Consider the following 10,811-nt stretch of genomic DNA (forward strand, 5'->3'; position numbering starts at 1 on the left):
ATAGGAAACTTTCCAGAAACATATAACAGGATGACCCAGAAATGTTGAAGGCTTAGAGAAGGTCAAAATCCTCATATATCGTATATCCATGATGACAGAGCTGTCTCAAATAGCATTTAGCTATTTGGCTGTGAGATTACAGAAAATAGACTGTGTGTGTTGGTGGGTGGATTGGTAGTGTGCATTTAAGAAAATGTTTCTTGAACCACAAAAATTAAAACCAAATTGGTAAAGTCTTAAGGCACATGGGGAAGTAGTCTTAAAGTTTAAAAGAATTTTATATTTGAGACAGAGGGACCGGAACTACATGGGCAACACCACTGAATTTGGCCATGTAAATCATTGTCTTCTCTTCACCAGAGTCTGAGTCTACATTTATGTCGTATCATATACTACTCATCACCACTTTGCCTTTTTCTTTTTTTCTTTTTTTTTTTTTTTAGAGATACCCCAGTCTCAGCCTCCCAAAAAACTGGGACTACAGGCGTGAGCAACTGCACCCAGCCTCTTTGCCTTTCCTTGAGTTTCCTGCTATACAATGAAATCACACCTGTCCCTTCCTACATCTAACCAAAAGATCCCAGCCTTAAAAGCACAACCATTTACTCTGCATGAAATTTTCCTCATATATTTCTACATTGATCTGATCCTTTATTTTAAATGCTATTGCATATAAAATCAATACTCATATTTTAGTTATTAGCTGTTCTCATTTTTTAATGATTGCTAGTTTTGAGGCATAATTCAAGGCCCAGATTTTTGTCCTATATTTTATATCCCTCAGGTTTCTTTGACAATAATTGTTATCTATGTGCAAAATAAAAACATGTTAATTTTATGTCCAACTCAACATTAGCAATGCTTTCCTGGTGAGCATTGTAGGCAAGGGATCAGTGAACTTTTTCTTACATGACAAAATACTAAATACTTTCAACTTTGCAGGCCAGATATTTCCATTGCAACTGCTGGACTTGATGTTATAGTGCAGAGGAAACCACAGACAGTATAGATAGTATAAACATGAAGAGACATGACTGTGTTTCAATAAAACATTATTTGTGGACATAGAAATTTGCATTTCAGATAATTTTTATCTGTCAAGAAATATTATTCTTCAGAGCTCTTCTTTTTGTCCCAAGATGTGCTCCTTTAGATCTATTTAAAATCAGAAAGAAAAATAACAACATTAAGTTTTATGTACAGAGTTTTCATCATGGAAAACTGTGAGGAACTAATACCTGAATATCAGAATTTCATTAAAGAGATGGTGGTCTCAGGGGATCTTCCTCTGAAATATACCTTGATATTTACAAAAAGAAATATTTTTTACATCTTCTAGGATCCTTTTTCAGCTTTGCATCTGCTGTAGTTGCCAACTCTGCATGTACTAGTCCTCTAGAAATATGTTAAACTAGAGCATTAAACTCTCCACAGGGCTTAATTTCCAAAGAAAAGTATTACTGAAGGAGCAAAATTATAAGCTTACTTAGGCATATTGTAAAGCTCTTGAAAAATAACTCAGAGAGAAGCTTGTAAATGGAAATATAGTGCCTGAATCACATTCGGCTTTAAAAGGTTTGACAAACACAGATGAGTTAAAAAAAAAAAAAAAAAGAAGAAAAGAAAAGAAAGAAAGAAAGAAAAGAAATACTATTCATGTTTTGATTTTTTCCAATCATAGAAAAATGTATAAAACATTCTTGGTATATACAAAAACAGTGGCAGGTAATACAAAAAAGTGGCATGTGATATTTCACCTGTGGGTCATAGTTCAATGATTCCTGCTATAAGATCAAAATTGTTAACATACAAAGGTTTAAAGTCAGCTAAGCAACACATTCTTATATATGTTTGACCTCTTCTTTTTATCTTAAATTTTAAAGCTAGAAAGTGGCTTAAAGGTTTTCAGTCTTTAGTTTATGAGGCAGTGTAGCATGTTTGTTCAAGTGCATGAGTCTTAAAGGATTCATCATAAGTTTTGCTCTTCGTGATGACCTAGGGCTTGCCATGTAATACCTCAAGTCTTGATTTCCTTCAATTGTGTCATAACAAGAAGCTATCTCCTAGGGTTCTGAGAGCACTCAATATATCAGTAATACATCGTATTGCTTAGAGGAGTGCCTGGCGCATAAATTTAAAAGAAATAGATATTAGATTTTTAAACATTTGCTATTACTCAATTTTTTTTTCCAGAAGATTACAACAAATTTATTTAGAATTAAATGTCTTTCATCACTCATTTAGGTGACAGGACTAATGTTAAAAAAAAAAAAAGGACATATCAACACTTCCTTTCATTCCTCATTGAGAATGAATTTTGAGTTTCGTTCTTAATGAAATATTTAGTTTTGATAAAATACAAACTATTTTTGGCTTAAATGTACTCCAGAAAAATAGTTTGTTTTGGTTTATCTTGAGATATGATTCTCATTGTACAGAAAAGTCCTATATTTAGTAAATTTATTTCAGACAGGAAAAAGTAGAAATATATTTGCTTTGGTTGGAAAAAAAAGGGGAGAAACTTGAATGTTTACTATTCAATTAAATGAGACCAATTAAATAATACTTCCAAAGGGTGTATTATTAAATATGCATTTCCCATTAGCACTTAATGTAGAGACCAAAGTAATTCAATTTTATAAAACCTCTTTAAGTCATTCTGATTAATTAAAGCTAAGAAAGGAGCTGCCTCAAGTTCTTGTTATTACAAGGTGATAGATCATAGATAGATGATAGATAGATAGATAGATAGATAGATAGATAGATAGATAGATAGATAGATAGACAGATAGTTTTTTGAAAGATACTATAGTTGTGATGTTAGATATAAGTAGTTGGCAAAGCTAACTACGTGACTGGCAATGTTAACAGGTATTCTGTAGTTCTTGAAATCTTATTTACGTCTGGAAAACCATAACTCTTTATAAAAATATTTAAATCGGTTATAAGTAAAAGGAAAACAAAGCAGTCACAGGAATTATCATGTCGTGTTTAATGTAATACTGAGCTGTGTCACTGACTATATCTACCATTGAATTATGAAATGTTAGGAATCCTGTCAAGAACCTTGGCATATAAAAATTTTGATATAAACTACTCAAGAAATAAGCGTAAATGATGTTTATTCAGTGATGCCAAAATATACAACCAAGAAGTGTGTGATACAGTAATCTTAAATTCAAGAAGTGGGAAAAAATATGCTCAAGTCTGTAGTTGATTCTGTATAAATAAATCATATTTCTATGAATAATTGTATAGGCAGATCAATTCATGTAGCATAAAATATAAAGGGACAGTTTGATGGGTGTGTATCTGTTTCATGAAACACTCTTCTGGCCAGACATGTACAGTTATTCACTTTTTAAATCATCTGTAATAATAGATATATATCTATTTCTGAGGAAAGGTATATGACCTAGGACTTTTCTTACTTTGGCATAGATGAACAAAGATAAAAAGAACCTGATGTCTACTAAACAGTCAAAACCATTATTTTACCAATAAAGAAAAAGAGATACTGAAGAAGAAAGCAACATATGTTTCCTTCGGTATCTGGTGAATGTCAGAGTTAGAACTAAAGCCCAGATCTCATGACTCCAAACACGTAAACTTATTTTTAAGAATATTTTGCTTAGAGCTGATAAATGTGTTATGTGGTCTAAGTGGCTCACTTCTGTAATCCCAGCACTTTGGGAGGCCGAGGCGGGTGCATCACAAGGTCAACAGTTCAAGACCAGCCTGGCAAGATGGTGAAACCCCGTCTCTACTAAAAATACAAAAATTAGCCAGGCGTGGTGGCATGCACCTGTAATTCCAGCTACTTAGGAGGCTGAGACAGGAGAATCACGTGAACCTGGGAGGCAGAGGTTTCAGTGAGCCAAGATTGTGCCACTGTACTCCAGCCTGTCGACAGTGCAACAGTCTGTCTCAAAAGAAAAAAAAAAAAAGGAAATCACCAAAATGTCTGCATCACCTTGTGAAATATTTTAGAGAGGCCAGAGCATGGGAGAATTGGGAGAAATTATTTCCACAGTTAGGCCCCTGATTACTGTAAACCAATAGTAAGAAAGAACAGAGATTGTAATGGTAACAAATTTAAAAATGCATGAAAATTTACCATACACTAATTAACAATGAACTTGTTTTAAAGATTTTGTTCACACTTTTAAAAAATTACCATATTGAAAGATGAATACATAGATGATCTGGAAATGGTTCACAGGAGGCATCTTATTTGCATAGGTTCCAAAAATACTATCACCAAAATCATTAAGATAATCACGTCCAGTTCCACCACAATCATTGCAAATGTTAATACAGAAAGAGATCGAACGATCTCCGTATTTAATATGGATGACAGGATTTGGTAAGGTCAATAGCTGCTGAAAAGTGACTTCTCTCCACCTTTAATAGTCTGTGCTTACTTGATTCAGTATTAGGATTAGCCCTAAACAATTTGCAGAGGGTCATATTTTTTACCAAATCAATGTTAAAGAACAAGTTAGAAACGCTTTCATCTAAAGCAGATCCAAACAAAACTTCCAGAGGCAATTAGTTAAAACAGAAGCTTCCGTTTGTAGTGAGTTCACATGAGTTACCCACCAAGAGGCAACAGGATGTGGTTGTTATGTGCCAAGGGACCTAGAAATGTTACATAATATGGCTAAAAATCTTTTTTCTGTCAGCTGCTGAGTGATAATGAGCTTCTGTAGCTTCATGTTAAACATTAGTTTCAACTCTTATTCTGTAACCTTTGAAAAAATACTTTGAAGAAAAGAAGTTAACGGAAGCTTTTATTTCTTACAGGTTTGGGAAGTGGAGAATATTTTCATAACTGTATTCTGAAAATTACTTAATGCTCCCAGTAGTAGAGAGGGCAGATACGGATGTAAAACCTCCTCTATTGAAGAGCATAGACAAACATCAGAAAGGTTCTGATATTCTAATGACAGAAAATAATACAGTCAGGCTGAGGTCGGTGCTGTTATGAGATCAGATTAGGCAGTGCAGCTGCTGTTTTAGAGTAACAAAGGTGGTCAAATGGAACAAAGTCACACGTGGCAATTTAGTAAATGCATGTGTTCATTTGAACACCAGATCTCAAAGCAAAAATTATAGAGGTTGCATGAGTCCATCCATTAGAGTAAATGATAAAATAAAGCCTTTAAAGATATGTTCATGTCCTAATCCCCAGAACCTGTGAATGTGACCTAATTTGGGAAAAAAAGAGGGTTTTGTAAATGCAATTAAATTAAGCATCTCTGGATGATCAGCCACATCATACACTAAATCTAAGTATCCCTATAAAATACACAAAAAGAAAGACACAGAGACACACTGAGAGAAAATAACAAGACCGTGTGCAGACAGTGGTAGACAGTAGAGTTTTGCAGCTAGAAGCCAAAGAACATCTTGTGAAAGGAAAATAAATCTCGGGACCTCCAAATCACTAAGCCAAAGGAAAAAGTCAAGCTGGGAACTGTGTCAGGAAAACCTGCCTCCCATTTTATTCCTAAATAAGATAGGTGCAAAGATGAAAAATGTGAAAAAGGTTAGCTACAAAGATGAAAAGTTCTCACAATTTGTTCACAAGAAAATTCCCTATGGGCCTCAAGATGTTTACCCTAAAGCAGTTGTGTTGAGTTTCACCCAGCAATATAAATTGATAGCTATTTTCATAGGTGCAGGACAAGGGACAGAACTCAAAGTCATCCCTCTGGTCTCCCGAGAAAAATGCATTTTTGATTGATTCCTCTGCCCTATTGTTTATGTAAAAATGCAGATTCACTGAGCCACACTAAAGCATAAATGATTATTCCTCTACCCCCTCTCACATGTAAATTGTGTATTCAGTGAAAGATTGATCAAAGACCCAAAAGGCACCTTTTGTGCCTTATCTACCTATGACGTGAAAGTCTCCCTGCTTTGAGTTGTCCCAAATTTCCAGACCGAACCAATGTAAATCTTACACCTACTGATCGGTTTCTCATGTCTCCCTAGAACGTGTAAAGCCATGCTGTACCCCTCCCACCTTGGGCATATGTCATCAGGACCTCCTGAGGCTGTGTCACAGGTGTGTCCTTAACCCTGGCAAAATGAATTTTCTAAATTGATTGAGACCTATCTCAGATACTTTTGGGGTCAAAGTCTGGAGCCATTTGAAGCACAAAGCTCTGGGAAAGGAATTCTCCCTAGAGCCTCCAGTGGAAGTGCATGCTTATCAACACCTTGATTTGGACTCTGGCTTCCAGAGCTGTCAGATAATAAATTTCTGTTGCTTTAAGACACCAAGTTTGTGGTAATTTATATGGCAGATTTAGGAAACTAATGCAATTGCTTAAAAAAGAATTAATAGTTAAGTGATAACAGAGGGAATTTGCAAATATACATTAATTGAGCAGAGTGTGCCTGCCTTATATCAAAACTGTTAGGATTTACATGACATGCAAAGATAAAAACTCCTAGGAATTAGAAACGTTTTTGAACCAGGTAACTATTGAATAACTGCTTTTTTAGTTTGTCATTTTTTTCAATTTTTACAAGGTGTTTCATTTTTATCATACATACCCATTAAAATAAAAATGTCTAGTATCTAAGGGTAGTACAGGAGAGAAAAGCTTTTCCTCTACCTTTTTGATTTTATGACTGGGAGGCTTAAAATTAAACTAACAAATACAGATTAACAGGAGAAAAGGTATACAGTTTGATTAATATTTACATGCGTGGGTTTTTACAGAAAAGAAGTGAAATTCAAAGAAGTGGTTAGATTTGGGTTTCTGTACCATTTTAACAAAGGAAATGTTGTTTGGGCTTTAAGAGACAATAGATTGTCAGGAAGGGATGAGGACATTTGTGGGGGAAAAGCTAATGCAAGATAAGGACCACTTTAGTAAGATTTGTTTATGCAGCCTAATCTTAGTGTCAGCTCTGCATCTCTGTTGACAAGAGTTGCTCTCCTATTTCCAGTATAGGAAAGAGGGATGCCTTAATGGAAAATTTTCGACGCCCTCACAGAAGGAAATTTTGCCCTCCATTTAGGCAGAATATGGGAGGCCAGATAAGTCTTTCTTCCTCTGCTGATTTTGAACTGCCTTTGGCTCAAAGTAATCCTTATGCCAACGTGGAATATTGTGAAGTGGCCTATTCTGGACTCCTTCAGTCCTAAATGATCATCTTGCCCAGATTATGTGGACCATGAAGAAAATAAGCAAGTATATAAATATGCACACACTTGCTACCACAATTTATAAGATTGTTATTATTAGTCACTAGTTATGATGGAAAAACTAAGGTTACAATGGTTTCTTAATTATCCAAGTTCACAATAGTATTTGAAGGTATAGCCGATACTCAAACTAGCACTTGTCTGAACAAAGCTTGCCTTCTGAATCACTCCACTGTTGCCATGTAACCTAGTCCCACGGTTGCCATGTAACCTCATCTCACATTTACATAGCTCATTATGATACCAGAAGTAATGAATCTGGGGGAAAAAGTCATTTACATTTTCATTGTGCTCTTATCATATTTAGTTTTCATTTATTGCCTTATGCTCTGAACTATAATTTTTGTTGTTACAAGGTTTAAATGCCAGCAACCAGATAAGTGATAAACAAGTTGGCACAAGATTACCATTTGCTCTAGAAAGATATTCCTTAAAAATATTCCCTAGATGTTTAGGCAGCAGATGGCATCTAATAAGTTAAACTCCAATCGCAGCCATTAGTGAGCAATGATTAAATTTTAAATCAAATCATGTTCTCAGAAGTATCTTGATATCTTGTTTTATTTGTTAATTGTACTCTGAATGGTTCCAGTCTTAGAAGTAATCAGTGCAATTCCGTGTGTCTTTACATTTAGCAAGAAATGTTCATTTATAAGCTTTTACGGATAATAATAAGACAGAGGATGACAAAATTATATTTACTATTTCATTGAACAACATAAAATATATTGAGCGCTTAATATGTGTCAAGCTCTGAGGCAGGTTAAAGGATGAATAATATGTGATTCTTCCTTCAAGAAACCCTTAATCGAATAAGGTTGCCTAAACTATAATGTTACTGTGACATAGGGACTTCAGAATTTGAAGGACAAAGTCGTTGTACAAGGTAGGGAGCAAAACACATTTTGGGGTAGATCAGAGATTGATCTTGAGAGGTAAGTAGGAATTAGTAGACAGACAAAGCAAGGGCAGATATTTAAGGCACAGAGAATTCCAAAGCCAGATAAGAAAGAGAATAGATACATTTGAACACCAGTACACTTTTCTTCTAAGCAAGTATAATCTAACATCAATTGCATATTTACTGTAAGGTGAGGATGTGGACATACTAGAACTCTTATAAACTGTTGATGGGGATTATAAAATGCTACAACCACTTTGTCAAACAGTGCACAATTTCTTCAAAAGTTAAACCTACACCTACAACATGATCTATCCATTCATCTCCTTAGTATTTATCTCAGAGAAATAAGAGCATAGGAGAAGACAAAAACTTCTACACAAAGATTTGCAGTGGATCTATTTGTAATGGCCTAAAACTGGAAACAGCTCAGAGGTCTATCAACAGGTGAATGGATAAATGACTTGTGTAATGTTCACGCCATGAAATACTACTCAGCAATAAAAAGGAATTATCTATCAATTCACATGTCAACATGGATACGTCTTAAAATAAACATACTAAGTCAATGAAGTCAGAAAAAAACTTACATGGTGTATGTTTTCATTTATATGACAATACAGACCATCCCCAACTTACAATATGATTTTGACCTCCAAGTTTTTGACTTTACAATGGTGAGAAAGTGATATGCATTCAGTAGAGACTATACTTCAAATTTTGAATTTTGATTTTCTCCTTGGCTAGCAATATGCTATATGACACTTCTCTGATGCTTGGCAGTGGCAGTGAGCAGCAGCTCCCAGTTAGCTTCACGATGATGAGGGTAAACAACTGATACTCTACAGTATACTGTGTTGCCAGATAATTTTTCCCAGCTCTTGGCTAATGTAAGTGTTCGGAACGTGTTTACTGTAGGTTAGACTAGGCTATGATGGCTTAGTAGGTTAGATGTATTAAATGCGTTTTTGACTTACGATATTTTCAACTTTCCATGGGTTGATTGAGATGTCACCTCATTATAAGTGTGGGATCATCTATTTAGGGAATTGAAATTGATTTATTTTGACAGATAATATATCACCATGTGCCTGAGAATGATATAGAAGTTGAAAATCATGGGGTGAAAAAATGGATTACAAAGAAGCACTAGGAATCTGTAGAGGTGATAGATATGTACTTTATCTGGATCGTGGTGATGAATTCATGGGCATGTACCTTTGTCAAAAGTAACCTGAATTTACACTTTAAATATGGACGGTTAATTGTATGTGAATGATACCTCAACAAAGGTATCAAAATAGAACACCAAAAGTTAATAGAATTAAAATAAGAAATGGACAAATCTATGATCTTATAGACTGAAAATATTACCTCTGTAGCTGAAAGAAAAGTCAGACAATTGGTAATGTTACAGAACACTTGAAACAGTATGACTGACAAAATGCTACTAATTGACATGCGTATAACAGTGCAGACAACTGTGGCAAAATGCACAACAATTTAATTGCAAAGGAAATACTACATCAAAAAATGAATCAGAAGTAATAAGGTAAGTAAAAACATATTTTATATGACTCAAATAATACAATGTATGGTGTCTGACTATAGTAGAATTAAGATAAAATAAATAACCAAATGATAACTAGAAAATAAAAATTATTTTAAAGTTAAATAGCATACTTCTAAATTTCTCTAAGGTCAAAGAAAATATCTTAATGGAAACTTTAAACTGTTTGTATTTAAATAATGATAAAATAATACAAAGCACAACTTGCACTGTGCAGTTTAATTAAAATTGCTAGGAACATTGCAACCCTAAATTCATGAATTAGAAAAGAAGAAAAGCTGACTCTCAGTGACCTAAGCATTTATCTAAAACAATGAAATAAAAACAGCCAACTTGATAGGAAAAAAATTTAGGAAGCTACTAATATAGTTATGGAAAAATTTAAAAATACAGAAGATTAAATGTATGAAGTATGAAAGTTGATTATTTGAAAAAAACTAATATCCTAATCTGTGTTCCTCTGAAAATCGACTTGAAAGATGTTGTATTGGGGAGGTTATCCCAGGGAGCAGGGATGAGGGATCAAAAATGATGAAAGGCAAGTAGGAATATTAATGTTCAAGGTCTATTATCAAGTTGGTCACCAATATGTTAAAGTGAATCTCAATTTTATTTGTGCTTATCAACGCTTCTAAGAATTGTTGACTAGAAGATTGAAAACAAGTATTTAATTATAGGCTTCCATTTATCTATACTAAAGAGTTCCCTAGGGGCAGTACATACCAGTATGTTATCTGTCAACAATCTTCTGTTTTAACCCCATACTTCAGCAGTGTGGAGACTTCTGGGAGAATAAGGAAAAGTATCGTGTGTGGGCTTGAGTTGGACACCATCAGCACAAAGAGAGTTGAAGACTGAATATCATAGCTGCATCTGGAAAGAGAAATAAGGCCAATGGGATGTGAGATGAGCCACAAGAGGCATCGAAAACAACTCAAAACATCGATGAACTCATAAGCTTCACCAAGCAGAAACAGAGGAGCACAAATTACCAAGACCAAAAATTAAAAAGGACATAATTTCAGAGTATATAGATGTTAACTCACAAGATACTATAAACGCCTTTGCACCGATACATTGAAAATACTAAATTGACATGAAAAGCAATAAAAGCC

Source organism: Colobus angolensis, unplaced genomic scaffold (assembly GCF_000951035.1).
Source record: "Colobus angolensis palliatus isolate OR3802 unplaced genomic scaffold, Cang.pa_1.0 Scaffold69, whole genome shotgun sequence".
In the NCBI taxonomy this organism is placed as follows: Eukaryota; Metazoa; Chordata; class Mammalia; order Primates; family Cercopithecidae; genus Colobus; species Colobus angolensis.